The following is a 13,257-nucleotide window of genomic DNA, read 5'->3' as shown; positions in this document are numbered from 1 at the left end:
TTGATTCATCAAGGTAAGCATATTTCAAATTTGGGGGAAGGGGTTTCAAAGTAGGAGCTTGTACCTTACTTTCTTCTTTTGGAGTTTCATTGAGAATTTGCTCCATCTCCATTAGACATTCCATTCTCATAGCATACTCAACTTCACTTTCATCAACCTCATCATATTCAAATCCCATGATGGGTTCCTCTTGCTCTTGAGTTTGCAAAATATCCTCTAGGATGGATTGCTCATCCTCTATGGGTTGACATGCTTCTACTAGAATATTATGCACCAACTCGGATTGTGCATGAGTTAGTTCCTTGTTAGCTAGAGCGGCCTCAAAGAGATCCACCTCCAACTCCCAATACATGCTCTTAGCCTCACTTGCTTCTAAGGCTTCTAATGCTTGCATGGGATCCTTGAAGTAAGGGATACTCAAGTGGTCCTCTACAAAACAATCTCACAAATCCATCTCGCAAAATATCAAACAACTCGAAAAATGATTAGAACAAACCTTGAGGAGTGTTACTTCCTCAAGGCGAAGAAAGACACAACTAATAACAAAAAGGAAATCTAAGTCAAACAAACACCGTCCCCGGCAACGGCGCCATTTTTTGATGCGATCCCGCTAAGTGTTCACAAATTAAGATGTGGTCGTTTGTCACGGTCGAATCAAAACACAATTTATAGCTCCACAAACAACTCTACAATTAGTAAAGAGGCAAGTAAAGGTCGGATCCCAAGGGACGGGAGTTGAAATGAGATTTCTATTGTAACTAGTGGTGTCTAAGGGGTGTCACAAATTGGGTTGATGTAGAAGGTTACTAAACTAGAATAACAATGAAAATAAACAAGCAAGATGAATTAAAGGGGTGTAACCAATTGATTAAAGGCACAAGGGTGTCATGGGATCATAGGGGAATCATGGGATATGATCATACAAACATGTTCTCAATTTATAAGCAAGCAATTATTGTTGTGATGGATTGAGTTGGGTTATATCTTACAATCCTAGGAAAGTTTGGGTCCCGGAGCCGAATCGATTAGATTGTACAACACCTACAAGTCGACTTAATCTTCCCTACTCAACAACATGCATGGTCTAATGAGACTCGAGTTGGGTTATGTCTTACAAGTCTCATTGAAAAGATAGAAGATGATAGTAAATGCAAGGATTCATAAAGCTTAGATTTCATCAAATATAACATGTGCATGAGTTGAGATCAAAACAAGCAAGCAAATAAAACATGAAAGCATATTAATTTAAGCATGAATCATTCCCCATGTTGGTTTCCCCTAATCACCCATTAACCCTAGCTAAGAGACTACTCACTCATTATCATGTTGATCATGCTAGCAAGGTTGTCAATCATACCAACAATACACTAGTAGAAAAAGCCCCTACAGTGGCGGTCATAAATGACCTTTTTGTGGCGGTTTTTGAAGATTTTGGGTGCGCCGTATATCACGGGGTTGTATAGACTTTGCGGCGGTTGTACAACCGCCACTATAGCTTACCTAAGGTGGCGGTTTTTAAACAAAACCGCCATTATAAGCTTATATAAAACGACGGTTGTTAGATAAGAACCGCCACTGTAACTCATCTTTAATGGCGGTTATTGTTTGAAAACCGCCACCATAGGTGTTTCAATAATATCATTGCCTTACTACATATTTTCTATAACGACGGTTGTTTTGACAGAACCGTCGTAAAAGGTTAGCATAACGACGGTTGTTGTTACAAAACCGCCATTAAAAGTAATTATAGCATCGGTTGTTTGGCGAAGAACCACCATTAAAGGCAAAATATTTTTCGAATTATTTAATTTTTTTTACGTCGTTTCTACAAGAACCGTCGTAAAAAAAAATTATATTTTTTTTAAATAATAATTTCTACGGAAATTTCAGCAGGACCTCGCCATAAATTTGATAATTCCAAATATTATATGAACAAAATAAAACCTGTCAATAAAAATATAACCACATTTAAAGTATTCCTAACAGCACAAGTCTCCAACAAACTTACATATATACACCTTTACCTAATAAACCTAAAAGACTATAAACATAGAAACTATCAATCTACCTTACATTACATGCATAGTACACGGTAAACAATTTTTTGAAAGTAAACAAAGAACTATCAATGTACCGCTAAACCCCAAGCTTAAAGCTAACTACTAAAAACCATAATCATCCTCACCCGCAAATAATAGCAAAGTAACTCAAAAAAATTGCGAAGACCATTGTGTTGGATTTTCAGCGTTGTAGAAGTCAAGGTAAACCCCAAATGAACCGTCATACACTCATACCTCTAACTCTCCTCTTTATCAAATGCCTGCACAAGAAAAAGCAACAATAATCAGAATCCTTCCAACAAAGGCCAAGTACCTCTTTCAGAATAAAATTATCTAATAATGAGGAGCATATAACACCAAGGGCATGAATGCATGTTACCAGGTCCTGTTTCACACACCTTTAGCGAGACTCCGTGGAAGAGTTTAAATCCGTGATAATAATATTACTCGAATATTGCATAATCCTCACCTGGAAAGAACAGCAGAGTGACACATAGCTAGAATTCCAAGGACTATTGACTCACGCTTAGATAAGTAACTGTTGAGAAGGTTCACTGCAAATATACTCACACCATGTTGATTGGTTGCGCAATATTATGGTATATATACTTGAAAGAATCCCACATCATCAACTGGACTGGTGCATCGACCTTTCCCGACTCTCTAAGGCTCCCACCTCATAGCAAGAGAAAGCAAAAATATCACTTGCTATTTCAGCACTGCTGCAATAAAGATATGGAAAAAAAACTGGGGGTATCCAAGATGCAGGAAAGAAGTTACCCACAAAGCATAAAGATAAGCAGAATGAGTATCCAAGATGAAGCATTTAAGAATAAGAATGAAGAGCCAAACGAATGACCAGGACAACTGACCGAAACAACAAAAAATATACTAGGTAAACAAGGTAAACAAATAACAGGAATAGACGATCATATGACAATCCAAAATAATCTTCGACAAACATAAACTAGACTCACATGGATAAACAAAAGTAACAACTTCGACAGCACATAATGCCTTCCGCAACATCTCTTTCCATCTGCAAAATGTACATAATTCATAACAATTGTTAATCCTCACACACCATAATCACGTTTATTGTATGAAAACATACAACAACAAAACCATAATTGATAGATTTAGCATTTAGGAGGTGAACGGTGATTCTATTCACTAATCCCTGTCAATATGAGAGTCACAAATACTTGTATAAAGCGATTTTACACCAAAATTATATTAAAACATACTTCTTAACAAACTGTTGATTAAAACTTTACCACCGAATAACTTAGGGGGGTAACGTTGTTAATTTACAATCATAAGTGTAAACGGTTTGAACCTGATCATCCAATCAGAAGAACAAGGAGCGCTGACGCCATGAGCAAAGACAACAAGCGGCGACGACTATTTATGGCTTACTTTACTGTGTAATCTTTCAGACATCATTTACAATCAATTAGGGTTTAATAGAAAATCCGTGCTACAGAAACTTTGACTAAATAGTTTAACCCCAAGCATGTAACAATCAACATCCAATGGTTGCTACACATATCAGTTCATTGTTAAAATTACTATTAATAAATCATATATTATTAAAATAATAAATTAAAAACAAATAAAATTATTCCTCCTCATGCAATGTGCCAATGATATAATGCTTAATGTAAACTGATTCATTATTTTTACGCTTCATGTTTTAGTCTTTCCGTCCTACCATTGAAGTTTCCTCTAATGACATTACATTCATTTTTCTGATTTACCAATATCAAGAAAAAGAATCGGAGTTAGTTTCATTTGTGTATAAGTTATACGGAATGCATTTTTCAAGAGTAAAGCTACAATTTGTACACAAAGTATTTTGAATTCCTATCCAAAATCGTTCTTTTTTTAACTTTGATTTTCCAAGTTTAGAAATTTCAAGAGTAATTTATTTTCGGTTATGTACAGTTGTAGCAATTTGTGACATCCTACTCTAAAAATAATTATATAAAATGAGAAGGATAAGAACTTGATATAAAAATTGTTGCTGAACAATGACAAAGAATGACACTTTTTGGAGGAAATTTTCCAAGTAAAGAATAATTTTAAGAATGGATTTGTTGATAACTTGTGGCTGAACAATGACAAAGAATACATTGTTTCTACTGGCTACCAATGGCTTAGGTCTGCTAACCCTAAGATTACTTGGAGATTTCTTTGCCGTAATAGTTTGAATGTGCCTAGGATCTCCTTTGTTTTTTGGGCAAGTCAGCATAAAAGGCTTCTGATTGAAGACAAAATGGTGATGCGTTTGGGACAGGGTATGAATTGCCATCTGGGTGATGCTGCACCAGAAGATCACAATAATCTATTCTATTCTATGCTTGTGAATATAGTAAAAGGTGTACAACAAAAAAATACATGTCAAGTTCCTTGAGCATAATATGACTAAATGGTACTCTACTGGAAGAGGTTGAAGTAAATTTCAAAGGATGTTTGTTGGAGCTTGCTTTGTGGGGGTTACTTACTCTATTTGGAATGCGAGGAATCGTGCAAGAATTGATCATCAGGTTATTATGCCTACTGTTTTAGTGAATCAGGTTTGCCAAGAAGTCAAGGAAAGATGGATTAAACGGAATACCAAACTGCTGGAGCAGCATGAAAAACAATGGATTGTCAGTATTGACTCTAAAACGGAATGAAACCCATCCTAGATTCATACCCTTCGAACCTTTTAACAACCACGATCAACACACTACAGCTCGACAAAAAATAAGCCCCCAAAATGACTCATACCAAAACGAACAAGGGGCAGCGAATACCTAACTTTAAACTCGATATTTTACCAACCTAAAACAATTATTCCATTTATACTAATACAGATGCTACTTTGTATAATTCAATAGTACAATAATACAATAACGATTAATTTGATGATATTGATAAAGATTTAGATGGAGATACTGTAACTGCAATTAAATATGGTCAAAAGTACCTGTGATATTGTTGCGAATAAAGGGCGGTGGCTTTGTATTGTTGTTTGTGCGGTGTAGCCGGAAACAACCAGTCGTATAGAGAGGAGTTCGAAAAATGGGGTTACCGGAGTTGAAATTGGAATTGATGATTGAATTGAGTCGAAGAATAGTTGGTGTAAACGGAAACAACAAGTTTTGAGGAACTTAATCAATACTATGTCGGAGGGCGGCGTGAGGAAAGCAATTTTTTCGGTTGCCGGAGTTGAATTGTGAGGGGATGCGAGGTTTTGGTGGTTGAAATGAAGAAGATGAAGAAATGGGTTTAAGAGGATTTAATCGTATACTACCAATGATTTTGGAGGTTTAATTTTTTTAAATTTTTTCTATTAAAGTCGGTTTTAATTAGAAACCGACAAAAAAACATATCATGGCGGTTCTTTAACCCAAAAAATTATAACTTTGTATTAATTTTTAGCGTCATTCTTAACGTCGGTTGTTAATAGAACCTCAACAATTGACCTATGGTGGCGTTTCCTATTTGGAACCGCCATAAAAAGCTTATGTTATCACGGCGGTTCTTACTTAAACCGCCACTATAGACCTCTTCTATACATAAAAATTTCGTTCCCGCCAATTTATTGGGCTTTTGGCGTCGTTTCTATTAGAACCGACACGATAACTGCGTCGTGATAGGGGTTTTTTCTACTAGTGAATATGAAACATGATGAATAAATGAAAGTAATTAACAATAATTAAAAAGGGATTAAGAGATTATACCTACTAATGATTCCAATAATAAAGCAAGAATAATAGAAGTACTTGATGTTTGATTGAGAGGTTGTCAATCTCCCAATAATAACCCAAATAATCTTCAATTACCCAAAATAAAGGATGAACAAAAGAGAGATTAAAGAACTAAAACTTGGATTAAAACTTGATTAATACTTGATTACAATATTGAAGAGAGATTTGATTGATATTAACTACACTAATTATTGATAAGAAGAACATGCTCCTCTAATTAGACTAATGGGGTATTTATAGTGAAAATTAGGGAGGATGCATTAGGGTTAACTAAGGGCTAAACTAGTAATTACACTTTTTAAGTTGAGCAAGGAGGACCCGGTATTTTTGGAGAGAAGGGCTTCTCTTTTCGTAGCTTGAAGAAGACAATCCGTGCTGTGAAGAAATCCGGGTGGAATAGGGTCGGGACGGCGGATTGCACCGTTGGAATCCGAGCGGATTACGGGAATCCGGGCGGATTGTTGAGGGGAATCCGAGCGGATTCGAGCAAGGACGCTCGGATTGTCTTTGGCCGGACGGACGGATTGTTGACAATCCGCTCGGATTGTCGATCGGATAGTAACTTCTTCTTTTCTTCCCTTTTCTTCATAAATTCCTTGGGGATTTTCTTGGGGACTCAAGGATCTTTCCTCAACATTGCTCTTCTACTATGATATGTACAAAGGCCTTCTAATCTTGTCTCTCCTTGATGCTTGGTCATTGAATTCGATCAATTTAGTCTCGTTTTGCCATGAAAATGCAAGATTCTTACTCCTTTCCTACCAAGGGATCAAAATCTCAAAGAATATGCAAAACAAAGAACTAAAGATAAGAAATGACCCAAATAAGCACTAAAAAGCATGGAAACAAGGCTAATTCGGGGGCTAAATATGCGCCAATTATGGTCACATCACATATATACAAACCGCCTCACGCAAAATGTAAATATGTGCATACAAAAGTCCAAAACACGGACAAACGACTACAACTACTCAATGCCTCCCGGTGGGCCAGTCTCGGTCTCACGAGGAGTCGCGGGCAAAGCTGACACCACCTCCTGCTCGGGCCCCCTCTCCGGAGAAGTCTCCAGCGTCTCGTACTCCATCGTGACGTGAAGCTCCTCCGCCACAGCCAGCTGAGCCCTGAGAGAGGCAGTCTCCGCTTCCCGGCTCCGCAACCCGTCCTCGCGACTCCTCAACTCCTGGTTCCGAGTGATGATCCCCAGCCCATGCGCCTCGATCGTCGACCTCGCTGCGTCCAACTCAGTACGGACCCGAGCAAGCTCCGCTGGATCCACATCACTCTGCAAAACACAATACAGGTCACCAGCAAGTGCCCTCCACCGGTTAGCCATCCGCCACAAAGCCTGATGACTAGCGATCGACACCTATAACCAAAAAGGTCCTTCAATACAACGAAAATGCAAGGCAAAACATAAACGAGAAGGAGTATTCAGATCAGAAACTCACCCTCAGAACAGTCAACCTCCACTCCATGCTAGCGTCAGTCACCTCAGCGGCCGCAGGCTCTGGCAGGTGCAGCTGTAGCTCCTCACCACCCGGCCCCTAAAAGGTGGTCTGTGTCGGGAAAACTGGGGGCTGGGTCCTCATCAACGCATCGACCCCTACAATATGGTCCCGCATCGAAGGTAACAAACCCTTCTATCAAAAGGAGGTAATGAGAACAAAGAACAGAGGAAAACATACCTCAACCGGGTACCACATATGCCTCGACAAACAAAAAGTGTCATAGTCGGCCTCCCGTAGCAACAGCTCCTCACCTCCGCGTCCGTGAAGGTGCTCCTCAACTTCATTGGATGTCGACTCCTGGAACAACACCCTAGGTGGATCGACCGGTACCACAAAAGTGTCACTAAAACACTGACGGGCTAGACGCTCGCCCAGGTACCAAACCGGCTCGATCGCCATCTCAAGGTACAAACGTTGGGAACTGCGAGGTCGCAGATGCTCCCGGACATTAGCCGATACGCCTGTATAGTGCTCCCCAGGCCACCCGACAAACTGCACTCAAGGCAAAGCTAATCAACTAACTGAGAGCTTTCTAGGCTACCTAGTCATCCTATCTCTATCCGTTTCTACAAAACAAAAGAGGTAGGAAGCAACAACTTACGTCACCGACTCGGAGGGCATTCACCCGATGCTTACAGTCCTCGTAAGTCGACTTGGTCGACTTCTTCCGAGCCACCGTCCAAGCCCTCACAACGGGGTAAGCCGAAGGAACGACACCAGTCGTCCCCGGGCGCAGGGGAACGAAGTAAGCGTACAACCAAGCGTGTAACGAAACACAACAATCACAAATTAGCCAATTTTTTTTAAAAAAAAAATTGCCAAAACTCAAAAACCAATCCAAAATCAAAGCACAAATCAAAATCAAAATCAAACCACAAATTAAGATCAAAATCAAAAAACAAAAATGCTCGTACCTCTAAGATGAGGCCGGGACCAACCAAAGCGGGAGAAGTCCCGTCCCCTATCACCTCCGGACGAACCGCAACGTGCAAGTACCGGGTAAAACTCGCCAAAGCCGGCGTCACCCAGTCAAACTGACCAAAAGCGTCCAGGCCAGCAAGCAGAGAAAGTACCTTGGTCGACAAGCGCTCACCCTTGTCACCAAAGTATGTGGTACCCAAGAAGTACCACAACCACAGCCGCGCCTCCTGCGCGTCAGCCTCAGCCTCATCCTCCGGACTTGCCAACGGCGCCGGAACAAGACCCACCACTCTCCCTCTAAAGTGATCCCTCATATACGAGTTCGCGATCAAGTAAGGAGTGATGTCAGACGGTGCGGGCAAAACATTGCCGATCAAACCTGTAACCACGGCGGAAGACACTCTCTCCGACGTCTCCGGGAACTCAACAAGCGTCTCGCCACAGGGGAGGCCCGATATCATGGCAAAGTCCTCTAAGGTGACACCGACCTCCCCAAACTCCATGTGGAATGACGACGTCATGTCCCAGTAACGGTCCAACATGGTGCGGATCAGACACTGGTTTAACCTAATCGAAGCCCTGTGAATATAACGCCAAGCAGCCACCAACGGCCCCATAGCGGACCTCTCTATCAACGCCCTCGTACCGGCCCAGAGAACGTCTTAGAAACCTAAGCAAGTCGAGAAGCATGAGAAAGTCCTCATGGTAGCAATCTTCTGAAATTGGGAAACAAACAACGTTAGAATACCTATTCAGGTCTGAAACAGCAAGACCAACAAAAGCTCGACAAAGCAGTAAACTTACCAAGCCCTCGTGTGCACGGTGGGAGAGGTGAGTGTCTAGCTACATCAATAGCTGGCTACCGTCAAAACCCTCAGCCCAGGTAGACGCCGCCCGCAGGTTCAACCCCCACGGAGCTGTAACCCGTCTGGCATCCCAGCCCGCGACGTAAGCGTCATCCGCTTCCGTCTCTGCTCTCCGTCTCTTCAGCCCGCAAGACTCCACACGACGGGGAGGAGGCCTCTCAATGACCCTAACGACGTTCTGAAGCTCCCGTCTAGTGGGCCGAGGACCCCTCCTCCTAATGGTACTAACCCTCCTCCCGAAGGTACCGGCCTCAGACCCTGTCTGAGCCCTCTCAGCGCTAGTAGCCTCAACAACAGGCTCCTCCCGAGCCCTAGCGGCTCCCTCAGCACCAACAACGGGCTCCTCACGAACTTTGTGGCTCCCTCAGCCATAACGACCTCCTTGATGGGCTCCTCCTCCTCGGAAGTGTCCTTTACCACCACCTCAGGTGCACCAGCTGGAGTACTAACCGGCCCAGTCCCATACAAGACCTCTAAGGTCTCAGCAACGGACCCAGTGGGCCCAGAACACTCCCCTGCAATCAAGACAAAACAAAAATGTCAGCCGTAATTTCGGCATTACGACGGCACAAAATGGACAAATCGAAAAAAACACACTTGCAAAACAAGGGCAAACCCGCCTAAACCCAACCAAAAAACACAACAAAAACACTTCACAAAAAACGCACAAAAACGACTCGCCCTTCTTTTCAAGCAAAAGACGAGTCAAAACAACAGCAAAAAATTTCAAAAACCACCCAACACCTCAAGGCCCACACAATGCCCGCAAAATAACAGCAAAAATTCCCGACGCAGTTGAGTATTCTTTTCACAGCTCAAAAAGGCAATTTTACGCCAATTCGGGGACAAACAGGTCAAAAATTCAAAAAACGACCATAACAAAACAATGCGATATAAGCACGTCTCAAAGTGACCTAAACTATCGTTAAGGTCCATTTTAAGACAAACTGGCTCAATTTGAGCTCAAACAGACGCTTATTTCGTCAGACAAAAGACCGTCACAAAAGTAAAAAACTCAAAATTTTGCCCACAACACCCAACGAAGGTTCAATATGGCAAACACGGTATTCCCCGACTACAATACGACCTACTGGGGCACACAACTTAAGCAAAAAAACTTGGCATTGTGAAATAAGGCGGTTCCTCATCTCATTCATGTATTTCGAGCATAGGAAGCGGGAACGGGGACAAAAATGCAAACTAAAAGAACCCCTATACTCCTAAACAGGTTTCTAACCTACTGCAATCATCAATTTCACTCGAAAATGGGCTAATAAAAAACGCCCAAATCAATTTTCGAAAGACTAGGGTTCGCCCTAATTCAATCAACAAAAAGACAAACAAATTCAAATGGATTCAAGAGGATTTACATACCTTGAGATGACATGATAACAACGACACAAAAGTCAAGCAAGGAGCGAGATCAAAAATGGCGATTTATCGGGTTTTTATGTTGTTTGTCGAAGAAGACGAAGTAAGAATGGGATCGTTCCGATTCTCGCGTCTTTTTTACAAAAAACAGGGAAGCCTCCTTCCCTCGCAAAACAACTCGCGCCTCAATGAGGCACTCTCTGCTTCATTCAACGAAATTTTGGGCTTTGGCCCAATTTCCCACACAAACTTTAATTATTTCAACGACGAAAATAAAAACCGTCATCCTTTTTCAAAAAAAAAAAAAACCAAATGGCAAAATTCAAATTCGCTATTTCCACAAATTTCAACGACGACAATAAAAACCGTCATCTTTTTCGAAAAACAAATGACGAAATTCAAATCCGCTATTCTCTCAATTTCAAACGACGGCATTAAAAACCGTCATCATTCAAATACAAAAAACAAATAGTGATATTCAAATCCGCTATTTTCACAAATTTCAACGACGGCATTAAAAACCATCACCATCTTTCAAATCCGAAAACAAAATAGCAAAATTCGAATCTGCTATTTTCACAAATTTCAATGACGGCATTAAAAGCCACCACCTTTCAAATACAAAATCAATAGCAGAGTTCAAATTGGGTATTCTCACAAAACTTTCAACAACATTCACGAATTTCAACAAGCGGCATTAAAAACCGTCAAACCTTAAAAAGGGATAGTAAAATTCATTACCCTTCACAAATCTCAAAACATGGGAAGGCGAAATTAAAGTCATCCCCCACCCCCCAAACACACATTAGACAACGGATTGCACATCTGTCCTCTTTCTACAAACCAAACGGCAATAAAAACCACTATCTCCCTTCAAGATTCAAAATCACTGCCGACCACGAGAGCCAGGTTCAGGAACCTGTCCCTTTCCGGCGCCACAAATATCCAACAAAAACACTGAAATTCCCTAACAGGATATCAGGAGGCCCCCTCGCGGAGCCCGCTAACTCAAGCAACTTCTCGAAATAGGCCCGTCCAATACGGCTATTTCCCACAGTCGATCAATCGACATTCAGTATGGCTGGCGAGCCTCACAACACACATTCAATATGGCTGGCGAGCCTCACAACGCACATTCGATATGGCAGGCGAGCCCCATAACGCGCATTCGATACGGCTGGCGACCCTCAAAACGCATCACATTCAATAGCGGCTGGTGAGCCTTTTCATATCCGCAAGTGGCTGGCGAGCCCCTTCATATCCGTGACGCGGCTGGCAAGCCCTTTATATCCACGACGCGGTTGGCGAGCCCTTTCATATCTGTAATGCGGCTGGCGAGCCTTTGTCCGCAAACAAGAAGCGACTCAAGGACATATCCCGAGAATGCCTCAGGTATGACACCTTCTTATGGCTGGCGAGCCTTTATCCGTAGTCTAATGGACTTTAAACGACCCGCACGGACAGTCGACAGACTATAAACCGTTCCCGACGGCAGGTCCTTGACTCGTATCCTCGAGTCGCCTTGGCGTTGCCCTTCCCGACGGCAGGTCCTTGGCCCGAATCCTTTCGAGCCGCCTCGACGTCGCTTTCGGTCTCCAGGTTGTAATCTTCGATTGACCTTGGGGCTATACTTTGGCTTTCGCCCTCTCCAAGCCTCAGCCAAAGTGGGGGCTTTATAGATACCCAGTATCTGTCAATTCTCCAACAAACACCCGATGATTATCGGAGTACAACACGCTTAGGAATCGCAGCGTTTGATCGACAGTTTTTGTACAACTATACGTTGAAAAACTTAAAACGATTTCGAAAATAAAACATTTCATAACTTTTCAAAAGTACCTGGAGTGTTTAATGCATGACGACGGGGTCATAATGACACTAATTAGAGTCAAAACCGACACCAGACCAAAAACCAACTCAAAAATTCAAAGCCCGACTCCAACAACGAGTCAAACACAAAAAATAAACATTTCAAGACTTCCATGTTAAGTATTCCGGAATACTTCATGGTCAAGTACAAAACAAGTTCATCCAAAACATAGGATAGAACAAATCATGATTACAATTGGGTGATAATGACAAGACACCTCGAAGACCTGCGAAATGGCTCGCGCCTCTTCGAGCAGCCCATGCGGCTACATCGCTCAAAACACACACAACCACCCATTTCTCTATAAATACCCCTCAAATGCCACCATTTGAGAGTTACGCGAGTGTCCGCCCCCTCTTTTCTCCCTTAAAATTCTAGACTCGATTTCTCAAGTCACAAACCGACACGTGTTTCTGACCTACCGATCGAAAACACAAGCCTTACGCATTGTTTAGTACCGTCATCATGCATTAAATCACTTTACCGACCATCTCGACCAACTACACTATCACTAAACTTAAAACACTCTCTTACATTGCTAAAACGGTTTTCAAACCGATTTTTTCGACCAAACAAGTTGATACACTTTCGTCGATTTCTCATCTCAAGCCTAGCATTTAAGTATAAGGGTGTAAAAATCCTCTTCTATCATGTTTTTCATTTGTTTCATGACTATAACATGCTAAAACATGCATAACATGGTCCAAATATGGGATAAATGAGCCAAAACCGGATTTTTGGCCGAGACAGGGGCTGCTTGTATAGCAGTATGGCTCGTGCCTAAAGCCCCACTCAAGCCTTAATCCAGCCGTGTTTGGTCTCTTCTTCCTTTTATTTTAATTTCACATTTGTAATTGGTTTTTATCATTTCAAATATTTTAAATTATTTTTATGATAAACCTT

General features: G+C 41.7%; 1 long non-coding RNA gene across 3 annotated transcripts; it reads right to left on the bottom strand.

Moving 5' to 3' along the window:
* Positions 1 to 1,930: 1,930 nt before the first annotated feature.
* LOC141623166 (uncharacterized) lies at positions 1,931 to 5,371 on the bottom strand. 3 transcript variants are annotated; one of them, XR_012533221.1, is made up of 5 exons: positions 5,035 to 5,309; positions 3,038 to 3,099; positions 2,631 to 2,807; positions 2,459 to 2,529; positions 1,931 to 2,320 (listed from the first exon to the last, which is right to left on the bottom strand). It is a non-coding gene; the product is annotated as an uncharacterized LOC141623166 (long non-coding RNA). The 3 variants fall into 3 exon arrangements; XR_012533222.1 differs by lacking the exon at positions 2,459 to 2,529 and having other exon boundaries at positions 2,530 to 2,736; positions 5,035 to 5,371; XR_012533220.1 differs by lacking the exons at positions 3,038 to 3,099; positions 5,035 to 5,309 and having other exon boundaries at positions 2,631 to 2,927.
* Between the last annotated feature and the right edge of the window lie 7,886 nt (positions 5,372 to 13,257).

This window comes from Silene latifolia, chromosome X, assembly GCF_048544455.1.
Source record: "Silene latifolia isolate original U9 population chromosome X, ASM4854445v1, whole genome shotgun sequence".
Lineage (NCBI taxonomy): Eukaryota > Viridiplantae > Streptophyta > Magnoliopsida > Caryophyllales > Caryophyllaceae > Silene > Silene latifolia.
The sequence above is the reverse complement of the archived record's forward strand: the minus strand, read 5'-3'. Positions and strand labels throughout refer to the sequence as shown.